This window comes from Macaca nemestrina, chromosome 10 (genome assembly GCF_043159975.1).
Source record: "Macaca nemestrina isolate mMacNem1 chromosome 10, mMacNem.hap1, whole genome shotgun sequence".
In the NCBI taxonomy this organism is placed as follows: domain Eukaryota; kingdom Metazoa; phylum Chordata; class Mammalia; order Primates; family Cercopithecidae; genus Macaca; species Macaca nemestrina.
The window spans coordinates 126428014-126440913 of NC_092134.1; the positions used below are offsets into that span (position 1 = coordinate 126428014).

General features: G+C 39.4%; 1 protein-coding gene across 2 annotated transcripts in view; it reads right to left on the bottom strand.

Annotated features, from left to right (window-relative positions):
* LOC105481666 (protein tyrosine phosphatase receptor type O) overlaps positions 1-12900 on the bottom strand; it is a 273785-nt gene that overhangs the window by 54535 nt on the left and 206350 nt on the right. The gene's annotated exons all lie outside the window — the stretch shown is intronic.

A 12900-nucleotide genomic window follows, 5' to 3' on the forward strand; every position in this document is an offset into this window, starting at 1 on the left:
CCCAAGTAACTGGGAATACCTGGCTTATTTTTGTATTTTTTTATGGAGACAGAGTTTTGCCATGTTGCTCAGGCTGGTCTCAAACTCCTGGGCTTCAGCAATCCACCCGCTTTGGCCTCCCAAAGTACTGGGATTACAGGTGTGAGTCATCGTGCCCGGCTGATAATATAATTTTTTAAGAAAATAATTGATAGAAGAGGATTGGACGATTAATAAAATGTTAGAGATAAATTTTTATCTTAGACATTTTATCTTAATAATAAATAAATCCATTTGTCCAGGAAGCTGTGTTGTCTGTCTTCTTCATACTTATTTCTAGTAATTGAGTCACTGGCATTGTTCTCTTGAGACCAAAAAACCCTGCCTGTTCCTCAGTTCTAATAGTCATCTTCTGTCTCATTCTCCATTCCCGAATGTCTCCTGGTCTTCTGCCTGTGACGCTGTCTTTTGAATGTTGTCTTTCCCTCCAAGTTCCCCAGTATGCAGAGTGCTGTGCCTGAACTCAAGGTCTTGAGCTGGGGTCCCTATTACCTGCTCTCAGACCCCCTGACATTGCTTATTTGAACATACTGTATCTTGCTGCTAGGTTCACATAACAGCATCCTCCATCCACCTGTATGTGCCTGTCAGACAACTACCCACTGTTGTAGGTTTCTTCCTGCTTGTTACTTGGATTTTTTCATTTTCTGTCCCACTCTCCTAAGTCTGTTCTCCAGCTCCTATGCTTTAGAGGTGCTTGAAAGAGTCCTGTCGGCCATTTCACTGCTTTGACAGGTACACATCTTTGTGTGGGAAGATTTGAACCTTGTTTCTAGAATATCATCATTATGGCTCTGCCCAGGACCAAGAAGTATGTCAAAATCATTCTTGACATGATTTATCATAGATCGCCTAAACTTATATCCAACTAAAAAGAAGCATGTTTCTTTTCTGCAGCAACTTGACAAGGTTAGACAGAAGAGTTGAAGGAGGGACGAGATGAGTTCATCTTAGGCAAGCAAAATCCACAATAGATGTCAGGACCGCTTTTTCACTTGTCATGAGTTGTCCAGTCCTCCCCACATTGTATTGTCCCGCTTCTGCTCTGATGAAGACTGCCAGTGAAACACAGAGGTTAATTTCCACTTCTCACTTCCTTTATAACTGCCATTGCTAATAAGAGTATGTCCTTCAGGGATTCTGACTCATGTGGAACTTGGATCTATGGAACCAAGTGTGAAGTTGTTGGGGGCATAGATGAATGGTTAGTTAGGCTGAGCCTGGGCTTTTCATTTTTAAAAATGCACACTACAGAATTGTTCCTCAGACACAACTCTGAGGCTCTTCCCTTATTTCTCAGTCCCAGAGAGCACATCTTCTAAAAAGTCTTGTTACCTTTTCCTTTAATCTTTTTTTTTTCTTGAGACGGAGTCTTGCTCTGTCACCAGGCTGGAGTGCCGTGGTGCAATCTCGGCTCACTGCAACCTCCGCCTCCCGGGTTCAAAAAATTCTCCTGCCACAGCCTCCTGAGTAGCTGGGACTACAGGCGTGCGCCACCATACCCAGCTAATTTTTTTTTGTATTTTTAGTAGAGACGGGGTTTCACCATGTTGGCCAGGATAGTCTCGATCTCCTGACCTTGTGATCTACCTGCCTTGGCCTCCCAAAATGCTGGGAGCTGGGATTACAGGCATGAGCCACCACGCCCGGCCTCCTTTGATATATTTTTAAATTATATTGCATGTCCAGACTTTTGTCATCACACTCATTGATCATCACAAACGTGCTGTACCTCTTTTTCCCTGGCTCTAATAAGTTCTTTCTTCATTTTGTCAATGATGGATGAAAATCACCTTAAAATGCCATTTTGCCATGTAAAATCCTATCTGTGCATTGTCTGTGGTATCAGACCCAAACATACCATATCTTTAAGATCCTGCTTAAATTGACTGCATGCTATCCATCCAGCTTCACCACCATTCCTAACACAGAGATGTGCTGCCTCCTGGGAAAGCTGGTCTTCTCACTGACCTTCAGAGGGGCAGTGCTCTGTGTCAGCCCACGTTTACGTTCAATCACTATGCTCTTTATTCTGCTCATTCGAAGATTAAGAAAAAGCCTTACCACCTCCTTGAAGTCTCATTTGGTGACTCTTTCTCTTGATGATTTATCCCTTCTCTGACATTCTACTGCCTTTAATTATTTCCTATGTAATCTATGCGAGTGAAGGCCTGACTCTAGTAGATCCTATTAGACTCTTTAAGAACAGGGGTCATATGTTATAAATGACTTTGTCTTCATTTGAAGTAGCCACCTATAGGTACTCAATAAATCTTATTTATCGGCTGATTTAAAACCTGAGTCAAGATTCATCAACCAAAAGAGGAGGATTCAAGCCCCAGGCAAGACCAGACACGCTGGGGTTGTATCTTAATGTTTTCTTCTGTTTTTATGGTGATCATGTAGATAAAATTATCGAATTTCAGGGACAGAGTCAAGAATTGTCATGAATTATTGCAAGAGCTCCCAGTGGTCCAAGGAATACGACATGAATACTGCAGTGAGGGTTTTTGTTCTGGCTGAGAACGTGGCTGTAGGTGACACAATCCTCAGGAAAATCTCCTAAAGGTCTGGGACATTTAACAGCCACATAACAAATTTTTCTTTTTGGGTGGACTATGAGGGCAATGGATTATTTCAAGGTCCCTGCACCTGTTATCACTGTGCTCTTTTTCTGAAAGATGTTTACATGTCAGCTCTGTAGGTCAATGAATAACATACATGAATCACCTGCTTGAGGACTGTTCAGGTTCTTCGTGATAGGTGTGCTTCCCTAAATTAATCAGGCAAAAATTTAACTCTGGTATCCCAAAGGAAACAAAGAAAGTTATTACAATTTATTGTTATTATAATTATGAACTTATTACTATGACAAGATTTCACAAGTGAAAGTATAATTGAATTGGGAGTGCTTTTAATTAGATTTTCCTATTCAAGACAACAACTGTCCCAGGAAATGTTTTAAAATGTAAGAATTGGAATGTGAATTGTCCAACACAGCCACTAGCCACATGTAGTTGTTGTGCACTTGAAATGTGGCTAGTCTAAATTGATAGGTGCTGCAAATAAATGTAAAATACAGACAGAATTTCGAAGACCTAGTATGAAAAAAGAACAAAATATCCCATTAATAATTATTCATATTGATTACATGTTGGAACAATATGACGTTGAATATATTTGGTTACATAAAGTACATTGAATTCAATGTTACCTGTTTCTTTTTACTAATTTTTAATGTGGCTACTAGAAAATTGAAAATTATACATGTGGCTCTTACTATGTTTCAAATGAACAGGACTGAGTTAGAGCATTTCTTCTTATTGCCTAGAGTAGAAGTCTGGAAATTCCTGGCAAAAACTGGCTGGAGCGATCCCACATTTCATGAGAAGTCAAGGCCAGCTCAGTGCCACAGCCTAGGATGGTTTAGATCAAGCTTGTCCAACCCATGGCCTGTAGGCCGCATGCTGCCCAGAATGGCTTTGGATGCAGCCCAACACAAATTCATAAACTTTCTCAAAACATTGTGAGATATTTTGCAATTTTTTTTCTTTGATTCATCAGTGTTAGTATATTTTATGTGTGGCCCAAGACAATTCTTCTTTTTCCAGTGTGGCACATGGAAGCCGAAAGCCAAAAGGCTGGTTTAGATGACTCATGTTCTCCATCCTCAGAGGCACAAAATTAAAGTGGATAGTGGCTAAATATTATTTAGGCAATTGCATATGATAGGGAATACAATGACATCAAAAGCATTTTGATTGCTTTCTATCTTTGTTATGGGATGAATTATATCCCCTCCCTCTAAATTCATATACTGAAACCCTAACCCTCAGTACCTCAGAATGTGACTGAATTTCATTATTATTATTATTATTTTGAGGCGGAGTCTTGCTCTGTCGCCCAGGCTGGAGTGCAGTGGCATGATCTTGGCTCACTGCAACCTCCACCTCCCAGATTCAAGCGATCTTCCCACCTCAGCCTCCTGAGTAGCTGGGACTACAGGGGCCTGCCACCATGCTGGGCTAATTTTTGTATTTTTAGTAGAGACATGGTTTCACCATGTTGGCCACACTAGTCTCGAACTCCTGACCTCAAGTGATCCACCCACCTGGGCCTCCCAAAGTGTTGGGATTACAGGCATGAGCCACCACATCCGGGGTGAATAGGGCTTTTAAAGAGGTGATTAATTTAAATGAAACTGTTAGCATATGTCCTAATCTAATCAGACCAGTGTCCTTATAAGAGGAGGAAATATAGACAGTAAAGAGATGTATGTGCACAAAGAAAAGACCGAGTGAGGACACAGTTACAAAGTGATCATCTGCAAGCCTCAGGAGAAGCCTACTCTGCTCACAGGTGGACCTTGAACTTCCGGACTCCAGATCTGTGAGAAAACAAATTTCTGTTGTTTAAGCCACACAGTCTGTGGTATTTTGCTATGACAGCCCTAGCAAACTAATACAGTCTCTCACTATTCAAAATACCAAATATGTCCCTTTCTGCACATGAGGGTTTAAACCCTATAAAATATCAAATATAGTCTATCTTCTAAAGCAGAAGGATAGGAAAACCCCAATAATGTTGTGAAGAGTAAATGAAATTTAAGACAACGTATACACAAACACTTTATATAATGTAAAGTCATGTAGATATTAGTTATAGAACATCTCCTATTGCTTTTTATCTCTCTAAATGACATTTTCAATCTTAACATTTTCAATATTCTCATGCTCCAAAATGTCAAATTTCCTTTTGTTTGAAATAATTTCACAGTCCATGATATTTGGTGTGAGTACCTATGTATATGGGTAAAGGGGACTGACATACCATTTTCATAAAATGAGATATAGATATGGGGTTGTTTGCTTTTAAATATCCTCTAAAAGCTTTCTGGTGTTCCACTCAACTAGCTGGCCCTCCCTATTTTTTCTTCTCTCTCATTCCATACCTGTCTGGGTTTGGACTGGGAATCCAATCTAATTTTAGAAGAAAATCAAGTACCATGCATAGAATATGGGCAGACTGGAAGGCTGAAGGCCATTTCTACCATTTAATTTAGATTGGATTATGAGAGGCTCAAGCTGTTGCCTAGGCTCTCTGGGGAGTGAAAGTGACCTTCCTGAAGTACGAGCTAGTGTCTGATTCTTATTCTGCGCTCTGGCAGCAAATCTCTTCCTTTTCTCGGGAATTCCAAAGGGAATAGTCAGATGTAATATTTAGCCTAGGAGCAGAATGTACTGTGTTTATTGTCTAAAACCCATCTTTCTCTGATAGCTATTACATTGTTTCTTCTTTTAATGTGACTCATTAATTTAGCTGCCTAGGGAATAATGTTTATGAGAACAAGATTATATCCATAAGGACCAGCGTGGTGAGTCATTTTACAAATGTGTGACATTGGTAATAAGGAAAATTAAGTAGAAAAGCATTGTTAAAATTATCTTAATCCATGACCCACATAACAAAATTTATTTTCAATCTTTAGCCTCACTGATCACAATTTTCTAGGATGCTCTTCATATGCAAAGCATAATTGTTAACATCTACATTGTAATAAGTCTTTTAAATTTATTTTTATTTTCCTCAACTCAAGCAACTCTATATTAAGCAGTATAAGTCATATAGCATATTCGACTTGACCAAAGGAAGCATCTGCAACTTAAGCAGTGTAGGCTGCAGAAATTATGCTCAAGTTGGTGAAATAACATCTGCAAAAGAAAGCACTACCTGAAAGGAAAATAAACAAGAGGTATAGAAATTATTCAGGGTGAGTTAAGATTGATAAGCAATGAAATTAAGGAGAGAAATATTTATATGAAACAGCAGAAGCCTTTGTTAGACCTGAAGTTTATTCGACCTTTTCTTGTTGACTTAGGGAAATTATTTTCCTAGATACATTTAACATGTAATTTGAACATTTTAAAAAAATACCAGGAAATAAAAAAAAATTCAGGCAAAAATTCAGGCAAATATTTAGCACCTGAGAACACATTAAATTTTTCCTATATATAAAATATATAGGAGGCCTATATATATATTTTTATATATATAGGCCTTTTTCCTATATATAAAAATAAAATTTTCTCAGGAGTTGGAAATGTCTGTCATTTTCATTACTTTTTAACTATATTCTTTTTTTTTTTTTTGAGACAGAGTCTTACTCTGTCACCCAGACTGGAGTGCAGTGGCGCAATCTCGGCTCCCGGCAACCTCTGCTCCCTGTTCAAAAAATTCTCCTGCCTCAGCGTCCTGAATAGCTGGGATTACAGGTACCCACAACTACGCCCAGCTAATTTTTGTAGTTTTAGTAGAAACGGGGTTTCATCATGTTGTCCAGGCTTTTCTCGAGCTCCTGACCTCAAGTAATCTGCCCGCCTCGGCCTCCCAAAGTGCTGGGATTACAGGCAGTGAGCCACCGTGCCCAGCCTTACCTATATTCTTTATGGATTAGAGATAGCAAGTATAATATCTTCTTCTGTGAATCACTAGGTGGGTTGATAGTTTTAGTACCTTAAGTAACTTCTAAAGACCAATAGAGTTTTTCAGAGAAAGCTCCCATTTAACATTACTTAGTTTCTTTTTTTTAATTTTTAAAAATTTGCATATGTTTATGGGATACTAGTGTAATTTCGTTACATGCACAGATTGCATAGTGGTGAAGTCAGAGCTTTCAGGATATTCATTACCTACATAACATACATTGTACCTACTAAATAATTTCCTATCATCCACCCACTTCCCACCCCTTTACCCTTCTGATTCTCTTTACTTGGTTTCAAAACAAATATCTGAATTCCTCCTTTTCGATGATTCCAGGAATATATGCTTTTACTTAGCATTTTTATTTTGTTAGGAGTCATATATTGCAAAATTCTTAGAAAAAGATCAGTACTTTCATTGCGTCATTAATCTTGTTGCTTTTATTCTGAACTCAGGTATGGAACGAAATTCTAAATGTTGAAGGAGCATAAAGGATCATCTAGCCCAGACTCATTTTATAGATAGGAAGCTGGAATTCAGAGGGTATGAGTTACTTTGCTATGGTAACACAATATGATGGCAAGGGCAAGAACTGGGATCCACACCTCTGGACTCCTAATTAAGGGGAAACAACTGGTTTCCTCCCAGTCAGTGAGTTTCCCGTTCAGTTGCGTATAAGTGGGGATGACAAGCCCTCCTGAAAGTCCCTTTGCTTAGAAGACCAACTTTTCCAGAGTCGGCACCTGCTCAGGTATTTAGGTCAGTGCCAGACTTCACAGTCATTGCCCTATGTGTCCATCTTTCAGATTCTTCCAATACATTGGAGAGGATCATGTACCTGCAGAATATGCAGTACCTTATGATGGGCAGGAGAAATGCCTTTAAAGAAGCTTTAAAGTGGGCCAGGCACGGTGACTTACGCCTGTAATCCCAGCATTGTGGGAGGCATTTGTGGGCAGATCATGAGGTCAGGGTTCGAGACCAGCCTGACCAAAATGGTGAAACCCCCATCTCTACTAAAAATACAAAAATTAGCTGGGCGTGGTGGTGCACGCCTATAATCCCAGCTACTTGGGAGGCTGAGGCAGGAGAATCGCTTGAACCCGGCAGGTGGAGGTTGCAGTGAACAGAGATCAGGCCACTGCACTCCAGCCTGGATGACAGACTGAGACTCTGTCTCAAAAAAAAAAAAAAAAAAAAAAAAAGAAAGAAGCACTAAAGCGGTTTGGCATGCCTCTGGACAGTTGACAAACCACAGTGACACTCAGAAGACTGCAGTGAGGAGGGGTATATTGAGGTGAGGGATTGGTTAGTGTCAGGCCCAGGTACAGAGCCATGGGACCATGGCATGGCTATCACTGAGAGCCTAAATCTGAAAACAATTCTTGCATGGGGGTGCTGGCCATGGAGATATATATCAGAAGAGCAGCACGACAGGTATTGCCCCCTACAAACCAAAAGAACACGGATATGTTTATCTTACAAGAAGTCAATCAAAAGAAACCATCCATAAGCTGCCATCATGACCTTCACTCTTCTCACGGTCCTATTAATGCCCATACTCTCTGTCTGTCATTGTCTTCCTGAAGATATATCCAGACTGAATCCTTCCACTGGCTCCCTGGGTTCCATCTCCTCTCTCCAATCAAGGACATCACACCAAGTCTCACCTCTAACTATCCTCCGTCAACAGTTTTCTCTGTTTTGTTGAATCATTTTGCTTAGCCTACACACAAGCTGCTTTCAGTCACTTAAAGAAAACAAAATAAAAACAAAAAACTAACAAACACTCTTGGATTCTTCTATCCTTTAGCTCCTGTGCATTTTCTCTCCTTCCCTTTATAATATAATCCTCAAAGGTTTTGTTATTCTAGTTATTTTATGGTTTTCTCCTTTCATTCTCTTTGAACATCTTTTAATTAGATCTTTTTTCTGTCACCATGGCACCCAAATACCTCTCTCAAAATCACCAGTGACTTCTGGGCTGCTAAAATCGATGGTCAGTTCTCATTCCTCATCTTACCAGATGTTTTCACAGGTTTGACCTGGGCAATCTCCATTCACTGAGGCGCTCTCTTCCCTTGGCTCCTGGGACAGGACACTTTTCTGTGCTTTTCCTTGCTTCCCTGGCCAACGCTCCTCAGTCTCTTTTGCTGGTTTTTACTCACTATCTCCACATCTTAAAGTTGGAATGGCCCAGGGCTTAGTTCCTGGATAGCATTATTTTTTCTTTATTGAGTCTTTGTTAACTCATCACATCTGTCTCCTTCCTACACTCAAATTTATATTTTCAGTCCTGAAGTCTTCACTGAATCCAAGCCCTTTAATCTAACTGCCTGCTCAGTATTTGTTATTTAATGGTTTCACAGGAACCTTCAGAATGTTGGCCCATCCAGACCTGAATTTCTGACGTTGCCCCCCAACCAGCCTCTCCCATAACCTTTTCCAAGTAATAAATAAAACCTCTGTCTTTCCAATTGCTCAGGCCCCAAATCTTGGTGGGTCTCTAGGCTTCTTTTATTCATTCATAGACAACATCTAAGTCCATCAGCAGATTCTCTCAGCAACACCTTCAAAATAAATTTTGAATCTGACCACTTTTCATCTCCTGTGTGGTTCCCAGTCTGACCTAAACAAGTATAATCTCTTATCTGGACAGACTCAATGTTCTTTAAACTTGAAGGTGATCATGTAATTTATCAGAAGTGTCCACACAGGAACATTTTTGGGGCAGAAAAGCCTTGCCCCAAATCCTATAGAGGATTACTGCCTTTTAACTAATCCATAAGAAGTGTAAAGTGGGATTGTCTAAGGCAAGAGGGATGTATGGTCATATTACCTAGTCGGTTCCCTCCTGCCCTTATCCTTGCTCTGAACAATCTGTTATCACCAGAGTGACACAGTGCAACCCGTTAGGTTATGTGCTTCTGCTTAAAGCATGCAACAGAGATTCATCTCACTCACAGGAAAGTGTCTTTTCAATGACCCTACGTGCTCTGTTCCCTTGCTACCTCTCTGCCCAATTTCTATGACTCTCCACTTTGTTTGTTCCACTCCAGCCACACTGCCTGCTTGCCTTTCCTCGAACTTGCCAGGAACACTACTGCCTCCAGAGCTGTGCACCTGTAGTTCCCTCTGCCTGCAGAATCTCATCCTGCCTGCAGTGATCTCTTTGGCTTACTCCCTCATTTCCTTTAGGCTCTGACTCAAACATCACCTTCACAGTGACACTTATTCTACTCCCCACAAAAATAGCACCCATCCCCCATAGCGCTTCCTATCCTCTTTTCCTCTTTCACTTTTCTCCATGACACTTATCACCATTTAACATTCTTATATTTATGTTTATCATCTCCTTTTCTCCATTAGAATGAGAGTTGACATTTTTGTCAGTTTTGTTCATTTCTGTGTGCTCAGAACCAAGAAGAGTGTGTGGCATATAGTAAATGCTAAATAAATATTCGATATTCGCTGATTTACAGGATAACTTTTTTTTTTTTTTTAAAGTATAAGACCTTAAGCATTTTATCAGCTTCTTTCTAGCTGACTGGCGGCCTACAGATTTCTATATATCTATCTCTATATCTGTATTTGAGTGAGACAGAGAGAAAAAGCCTACTATCCCCCAAATACTTAACATTTCAAAGTATTTTGATTTTTTCCTTGTCCATAGCCAAGTTATGTTTTAAGGATTTCTAATCTCTATAAAAGTTTCTATGACTGAGATTAAGAAAATCAAGCCAATGTCCCTAAGACCAAATTCCAAAAGAGGAACAGAAAGTCACAAAAGTCGGTGTGAGGCTCCTCCCTGTTCTGTGAAATGTTTTAATAGAAAAATGAAGTTTGTAGGAAAAAGAGCACACCTCAGTCTAGGAAAATAGAAGGAGCAGATGGATAAAAAGTACGAAATGACTGTTTCTGGACCAAGACCTAACAATGGATAAAGCGTGTCATATTTCTCTAAGCGCCAGCTTGTTCAAATGAGGACACAGTACTGAATTATCTCCAAGAGCTCTCCTAGCACTAAAGTTATATGATTCCTTATCTTGAACATGCTCAAACATGTCTGTGGTCAGGATAAAGCAGAAATTTGATGACAGTGGTGTGCAATTCTGTTTTTTTTGTTTTGTTTTGTTTTCTCTGATCTCCTTAGCTTTTCCTTTCCACTCTCTCTTTCTAATTCTTCCTGCTAAGCTGAATTTCTAACTGCTGGAGTGGTTCTTCCAGACTCAATCCAGGGCTTCTCTTTTCTTCTCTATCTTTATTTACTACTTGGTGATTTCATCCAGACACTTCCAAATTTATATTTCCAGCCCAGAATTCTCCCCTGGCCTTCACATCTGCACCAGGATATCCAATAATCATTAAAAAAAATTTTTTTTACATCAAAGAAGAATCCTTGATTCTTACTTCACCCTAAATGTCCTCCCTCTGTAGTTTTACTAGTCATCTCAGTCTCAGTAAATTGCACCACCATTCATCCTAGTTGCTCAAGAGTGAAGTCTGGGAGTCATTAATTTCCCTTTCCCTCACTTCCTGTTTCTGCCCTATCAGAAAGTTCTGTGGATACAACCTCCAAAAGAGCTCCTGAATTCTGTCCACTTCTCTTCATCTCCATTACAACCACTGTAGTCAAAGTTACCATCACTCTCTTGCAACCTCTTTGAATTAGAATATTATTTTTAAAGCTGGCACAAATAGCCCCTTAATCAGTTCCCTACTTTCATTGTTGATACAGTAATCCCTTTCTCATTAAGCAACCAGAGGGATTGTTTTAAATGTAAATCGGATTATTTAAGTTCTCTAAATGTCCCTTCATTACTCTGAAAATAATATTCCAACTGCATGCCTTCAAAGACCTACACTCAAGCCTGCCTTTTCCCTCTGCCTGGCATCCTCCTTCTTGGCCTTTTCATGGCTGGTTCTTCTTGTTATCCATGGCTTTCTCAAAGAAAGCTTTGACCACATAGTCATTCTGCACCACATTTCCTTGTTGCAGAGCACTGTACAGCACTTACTACCATCTTCCCCTTCACTAGATCATAAGCTCCTTGTGCACAGAAAGTGAAAGCAGCACTCTGGGTTCATTACCATCACTACTACCACAAGTAGTCTGGCATCTGAGTAGTAGTTAGAAGGTTCTCAATATGTATTAGTTAAATGGATTGATGAATGGACATTCTATTACCAGAGAGCTATTTGTCATGTATCCAACACGTCTCATTCTTCTTTTTTTTTTTTTTTTTTTTCCCTTTCTTTTTCTTTTTTTTAAGGTTGGGAAACTGATTCTCTTATGTAGACTTAGCAAGTCCTCTTAAAGTTGGCCCAGGGATCCAGGTTGATTCACTAAAACTAGAAAATACGATTGGTTACTGGTTGAAGCCACAGTCATGTGCAGACCAATGAGTTCTTGTAAAATGACAAGTCCTAGAGGCAGATTTGATTGATATTTGTAATGACTGACTGCCAAAGTGACCTGTCGTCACACACCACCAAAGTATCATGAAACTGCTGGCAACCTAAAATTCCTAATGGGATGGTCGGTTCAACATCCTAGGGAAGGCATCATTATTGGTGCATGTCTTTTTGTGGATGTTTATTGATGATACAATATTGAGAATTATTGGCAACTGTTTTGAGGGCTTTCTATCCTTGCACATGACATCTTGGATTAATTTATATGATACTGGACTCACTGGTAGTTTGGTTTCTTTCCATAGAGGCAGAACCTACCCTCCATGACACAGGAGTCATTCAGAGGCATTCTAAAGAGGCCTTTATTACAGATAAATTGCACTGCAGGTTAGTCCAACCTATTTTGGCCCTAGCTTTAACAACGGCATTCTGATTCAAACATGCTCTGAAAAATCTGTGTGCCAAAGTTGTGTTTTTCTGTAAAAGAGAATGACTATGACTTCTATATATATCAAAATGAATGCTGTGAAGAAACATAAAACAACTAGAATGAAAGTTCTGTAAACACACACACACACACACACACAACCTGCAATTCAGGTACTACTAAAGCAAGATATTATTTCACTTCTCTGAAAGGTGAAACTTGTTCAGATTAAATATTAACTGGCATACTATGTTCTGAGGTCCGCAATTTCAATTCATTCAACAGTATCTGTTAAGCAGTTATATGTGTTCAGGCATTGTGTTATACAAAATGGAAAGGGCTTATACACACAATAACATGATTAGTAGAACAGATCTTTTGACCAAAGGATAAAAACCAACATTGTTTTCAAGAAAATAAGAAAGGCATTTCATATACAGATTGTCTTGTCTACAGAGAGGAATAACATAGAAACAATATTCCATTTGATATTTAAAATACCAATAAGAAAAAGCTTATTAATTCTAAGGGTTATA